We start from the raw sequence: 6,405 nt of genomic DNA, 5'->3' as shown, positions 1-6,405 counted from the left end.
CAAAGACCGGCGAGGTATATATATTTATATAAGCAGGCATCTGGTGATCATCACATGTTTTAAATGACTTGAAGATATATTAACGAATCGATCTTTCTTCTTTCAGCCATCCGGATCGAGCAAATCTTCAGGCAACAGGACGAAACGAGGCCCGAACAAAAAGTTGAAGGAGGGCGTAAAGTACAATATCGAGGCAATCAGACCTAATGGCGAACCATTCGCGCCTAAGAAGATTGCGGACAAGTTCGTTCGTCAGTGCGGAGTTCTTGTGAAGGACCAACTCCCGATCTCCCTTCAAGAATGGAGAGAGCCATCAAAGCCACGTCCAGGAGTTACTTTTGTCGACGACAGACAAAAACAGTTGCTTTGGGAAACGCTCATGGAACATTTCACCCTACCAGATCATTTCACAAATGCAGATGTGGAGAAAGTCAAGGACGCTGCTCTTAGGAAGATGGCGGTTGCATTCAAGAACCACAAGATTCGTGAATGGGCCAAGTACGTCAACGGAGGAAGGAAGACTCCAGTATTCGAGGGAACACTAGAGAACCAAAGTGCTCATTGGGACGATTTCGTGAAATTCAAGGATTCGGAATTATCTAAGGAACGGTCGAGAATAAACAAGGCCAATGCCGCAAAAAAGGATAAGTTCCATAAGCTGGGGCCAGGTGGCTATGCGGTGGGAATGCCTAAGTGGGATAAGTCTGAGAAAGAGATGCTGGATGCAGGTGTCACTCCAGAAACATTGAGCTGGCCCCCCAGGTGCAGGACTTGGTTCTATGCGCATGGGGGGGAGTTGGACCCGAAGACAGGCAAAGTTTCCAAGAAGGCATGTCTGGACGGAGCCGAAGATAAGCTACTTGTTGCAATAGAAGAGGCTCGATCCGGGTTGTTCGAGCCCAACAGAGAGAACGACGAGCTTACGCGTGCCCTGGGAAATCCTGAACACCCGAGAAGAACACGAGGCATGGGCGCTATTCCGTGGTATGAGGGGTTTTCGGACTAGAACGCCATCTACAGAACCCGTGCGAGAAAGAAGATTGCGGAGGAGAAGAAGAGGAAGATGGAGGAGGAGCAGAGGAAGCTAGACTATGAACGCCTTCAAGGCCTAGAATCAGCGCACGCGGACTTGGCAATCAAATTCCAGCGGCAGCAGGAGCAAATTGACTCACTTAGCCAGGAAAGGGGGTCTCAGCAGCTAGTGGATGATCCACCAATGGATAGCACCGTCCCATCCATGCCGAGAAGCAGCATGGGTTCCGCCCCGGGTGACGCATTGCTGGATAGCTACCCAGTGGATGACATCATGGAGAACACTAACTGCGAGCTACACTTCATAATGAAGAACATATCCATGAAGGTGGCGGACGCCCTAGCTTTTACAAATCCCCCCGAGGCAACCTTCCATTGCAACCCGATTCCAGCGGGCTATGCTCGTGTCTTGGTTGATGAGGTGGTGGACCAATATTCGGGGCTAGAGCTTGAAATTCCTGGAGGTGACGATGAGCACACACTAGGAGAGGCCAACCATCATATCATCCTATGGAGAAAGGATTGCATCATGTTTCGAAGGCCACCGACACCGTGTCATCCAACTCCTCGTCGCAGTCCGCCACCGAGTCAGCAGACTCCCGCTCCTCCAAGTCCACCAACACGTCAGGCCACTCCTCCTCCAAGTCCGGCACAGCTTCAGGCCACTCCTCCTCCAAGTCCGGCACATCTTCAGGCCACTCCTCCTCCAAGTCCGGCAAAGCTTCAGGCCACTCCTCCTCCTCCAACTCAGCCACGTCAGCCGTCTTCACCGCCTCAGCAATCACGGAAGAGAGCCGCCTCAGCTATGGTGCGTAGCGGTACAAGTCGAGGTAGTACTGGAGGTACAGGCGGAGGCAAGCGATTTCAATATGGTCCAAGCCTCGCGCCTCTTCCGCAGAGGCCTTACGACAAGTCCGAGGAGGAAAACGTAGCCATATCGAAGGCCGAGGTGGAAGCCCATTTTGCACCGAAACCGCCACCACCGCCATGGGAGAAAGTGCCTCTGGAAAAGATTGACCACTTCATTCGTATGGCTAGACCACCAGCTCCCAAGCCTGTTGACACAGACTATGAGCGCCATCTCAGGAAGTTAAATCGAGCACGTCTACAGAAAGAGGAGAGCTCGAGCTCGAGCAAATCAGTTGGCAAAAAATGCGGTAAAACCATTCCCCAGCTGGGAGAACAGGCGGCGCAATCAACCCCCCCGCTTGTTGTGCCAACAACACATGAGAGTAGGCGCGCCCAATATTATTGTGGGCAAACCGTTAACGTTCCTGGGCTGGGCGATGTGGTAATAACCGAGGAGCATATTGCGCAGGCTGAATCGATCGGGATCACTGTTGGACAACTCCTCGATATCGAGCCCATGTCTCCGACTAGAGAGGAGGAAATAAAACGGAAATATGCCCGGGCGCCAACCTTTGGTCGAGCCAGAGGAGGTCAATAAGCTCCCAACGAGAATGTATGCATTGCATCAATGGTACATGGACATTACCAAGATTTCCAATCGAGAGTCCCTCATGGTGAATGTCAACGAGGAGCATTACTACCATAAGAAAGCTGTGACCGTTGAGTATTCAGAACTTTTTCAGCTATGCAATAAAGACGCACTCGACAAATCTATCGTCAGTTGCTATTGTCTGTAAGTGATTTCTTTCTGTAATTTAAGTCTCAAGCTAGCTGATCATTTTGATCAATCATTACCTGTAATTATCCTCACTATATTCTTTTCTGTGGTATTATGCAGGATGAAGATTTATGAAATGAAAAAAGGTGGACGCTATGGCATTGGGTTCGTTGACCCAAATACCATTAATGAATACACATGGAAAATAGATCCATATCACGCAAAATGTGTAGAGGAAAGCATGCTACAGTTCTTCAAGGAACTCAAATACAATGAAGATATACTACTTCCTTACAACTTCCAGTGAGTCACACTGTCTTGTACTACAAATTCTGTTTTTCCCTACTAGCTATAGCTACATGTTTTTGCTTACATATATATGCCCGCTTAATTAAGACATGCAAACGTGTGTGCATGCAGATTTCACTGGATCTTGTTAATCATTAAAGTTGATGAAGGAACAGTTGAAGTACTAGACTCGCTACTTAAGAAAGCAAGTGACTACAGCATCGTGAAGGGGATAGTCAACAGGTAATTTCAATCATTATTAACTATATCTCGGCCTATTTAATTAGTTCATCATTTCCTGATAACAACTATTTAATAACCCATTTATTCATTTTCTTTGTCGGCGGGCAGGGTTGGGCAAAGTTCATCAGGGTCACTCCAGGCCCATGGAAACAAAGTCTGAAATGGTATCGACCCAAGGTAAGTAATTAAGTAGTACTAGCTAGCTGCCATCTTTTTAATTATCATGCTTCATTAATTATTATCTGATCAAAATTCCATTCTCGTAAAGGCCCTGAAGCAGGCGCCGGGGAATGATCTATGTGCATACTACGTTTGCGAGAACATTCGCATGATGGCGTCCGAAAGGAGCAAATCTCAAAGACAGGAGTGGGTACGATATCGATTGTCAGAACACTATTCACAATTTTTACACCATTATCGATATCTAGTCACACAACTAATACAAAGAGGTGCGGGACAAGCTCCTAGCACAGGACCGCATAGAAGTAATTCAAGAGGAAATAGCGGGATTTTTGCTCGACCAGGTCATAGATCCCAAAGGAGAATACTATTACCCGCTACCGCCCCATGAACCACTTCCAATTGTTATCGTGCTCCAAAGGCACCAATTAGCTAGGCAAATGCCACTGGCTCCGAAGGCACCAACTAGGAGAAATTGTATATATATATACATATATACATGTGTGTATATATGTGTGAATTAATTAATGGTGGTTGTGAGACATTCGATGATATATATATATATTATGATCGGTTCTACTAGAAATTCTATTTATATATATGCATAACGTGTACAGTATGTAGTATCGTAAAATACCAGCAAACGAAAAATAATTAAATGGAAAACACAAAATTAAATGAAAAAGAAATCATAAACCCAAACACCCCCAACATTTTAATACCGGTTGGTGACACCAACCGGTACTAAAGGGCTCCCTGCCCCCGAAGCTGGCTCGTGCCACGTGGTTGCCCTTTAGCACCGGTTCGTGCTGAATCGGTACTAAAGGGGGGGCCTTTAGTGTCTAAATTTTAGCGCCGGTTACCAAACCGGCACTAAAGGGCCTTACGAACCGGTGCTATTGCCCGGTTCTGCACTAGTGGTGCGAGCTCCGCTAGCTGTGTCCGTGAAGGACAACAAAAAACTGCGAGGCGGCATATTTAGTATGTGACCGGATTTATATTATAATAGTTCAGAAGTAACAGTAGCTGATATAGCAGTGATTGCAGGTATATTGGCGGGCCGTACTGAAGAGGAGGTGTCCGGATCATCAAGTGATCTTCTGCAAGAGCTGTCGCAGCTACATGAGCGAGCTCGGCTGGCAATGCGGAGTGTAGCCAAGGCCTTATGGCCATCCGACTCCCCTCCAGAGAGTATGGAGAAGCTTGTCGAGTTGTTCAAGGGAGCGCGGCGGCGTATCCGACTGTGGAAGATATCGGCCTGCCGGGAGGGTGCGCGAGAAGCCCAGGCCATGATAAAAACGCGATATACCAAGCTGGATCAGAATCACATGGCCCGGGTCGGACCGGTAGGATCAAATGGGGAAGAAATTTCTGTTAGTTTAGTATATGGCCAAGTAGAGGTGGCTTTTAGATACTCCCAACAGGATTGTAAATTAGACCGCCTGTTGGACGGTACAGAGGAGGAAGTTTTTGAGTCCTAGGTGACTATGTACTTCCCTTCTAACTGGATAATAAAAACAATTGTCATGGCCGACCTTTTCGCTTTGACCTCTGGACCCGAAGGTGCGGAGTGTTTTCGAATACCCTTATGGCAGAATATACCGGGGTATGCATTGGAACCAGGCGTAGGTGTCATATTTGCTTGAACAGACAATGTGTATCCGGCTAGTTATGTTATATTACATTATGTAAGAAACATCTTCCAGAGAGAATAGTTCCGTTAAGGGTTTCTTTCCCTGGGTGTGCATGTTTTTAATGTGCATGTCCGAACTGTGATTGGAAAAAATCGCAGAGTAAGTAACTTCTGGGATTTCACAATGAAGTGAATCCGAAAAAATCTTTAATTTGTTGACCGATTATTCCCTTAAGAATGCTAGCTTTCGGCTTCACCCAGTCGGAGTTACACATCCAGATGACCAAATAGTAACAATTGCAGAGGTGCTCCCTTTATGCCCTAGCCGAACTAACGGGAACGTAGGGCATAAGCACAGGAGCCAGGCAACCCAGCTTGGCCAAAACTTAAGTCATATCGATGCATATAGTGGCGAAGAAAAGGTATATATGGAAAAACGCATATGTTGTGAGCTTGATGCTCAAAGAACAATAGCAAGCTTTTGTATGAGAAGCCCCTAGGTATAATGAACGTACATATGCAGAGGTGTACGCATCAGGTAAGGACGGTCTAGCCATACTAAAACCATAAGGCTAAAGAGCAAAATGAAAGAAAAAAGATAAAAAATGAAAAGAGAGAAAAAATAACGTTAATAACAGGAGGGAGAAGATGAACATAGTAGTTCGGCGCTAGGCATAAAATCGTCGTAGTCTGGCTACATTCCAGGGGTTTGGCTCCAGGTGATTTTCTGACGCATCATGCAGGCAGTACGCTCCTCCGATGAGAACCTCGTCAATGATGAATGGACCCTCCCACTTGGGCTTGAGCTTGTCCTTTTTCCCCTCTAGCAGGCGTAGAACGATTTCACCAACGTTATAAGTCTTGGCCCGCACTTCTCTTCTTTGATACCTGCGAGCCTGCTGCTGATAAAATGCAGAACGGGCTTTTGCGACGTTGCGCTCCTCCTCCAAGACATCTAGGCTGTCCTGCTGATCAAGCTCGGCTTCTCTCTCTTCATACATGTGCACTCGAGGTGAGTCATGAATAATATCGCAGGGTAACACTCCTTCTGCACCATACACCATGAAGAAAGGTGTATATCCAGTGGTGCGGTTGGGCATGGTCCACAACCCCTAGAGTATGGAGTCAAGTTCCTCCACCCAGTGCTTATCTAATTCTTTCAAGGACCACACTAGTCTAGGTTTGATGCCGCCCATAATAAGACCATTCGCCTGTTTGACTTGACCATTTGTCTGCGGGTGGTAGAATGAGGCATAATCGAGTTTAATACCGAGATTAGCACACCAAGTTTTCACTTCATCGACTGTGAAATTAAAGCCATTATCAGTTATTATGTTGTGTGGGACACCATAACGGTGTACCACGCCAGATATGAAATCTATTACCGGCCCCGCTTCGGCCA

The sequence above is a fragment of the Triticum aestivum genome, chromosome 1A (assembly GCF_018294505.1).
Source record: "Triticum aestivum cultivar Chinese Spring chromosome 1A, IWGSC CS RefSeq v2.1, whole genome shotgun sequence".
NCBI classification, from domain to species: Eukaryota; Viridiplantae; Streptophyta; class Magnoliopsida; order Poales; family Poaceae; genus Triticum; species Triticum aestivum.
The sequence above is the reverse complement of the archived record's forward strand: the minus strand, read 5'-3'. Positions refer to the sequence as shown.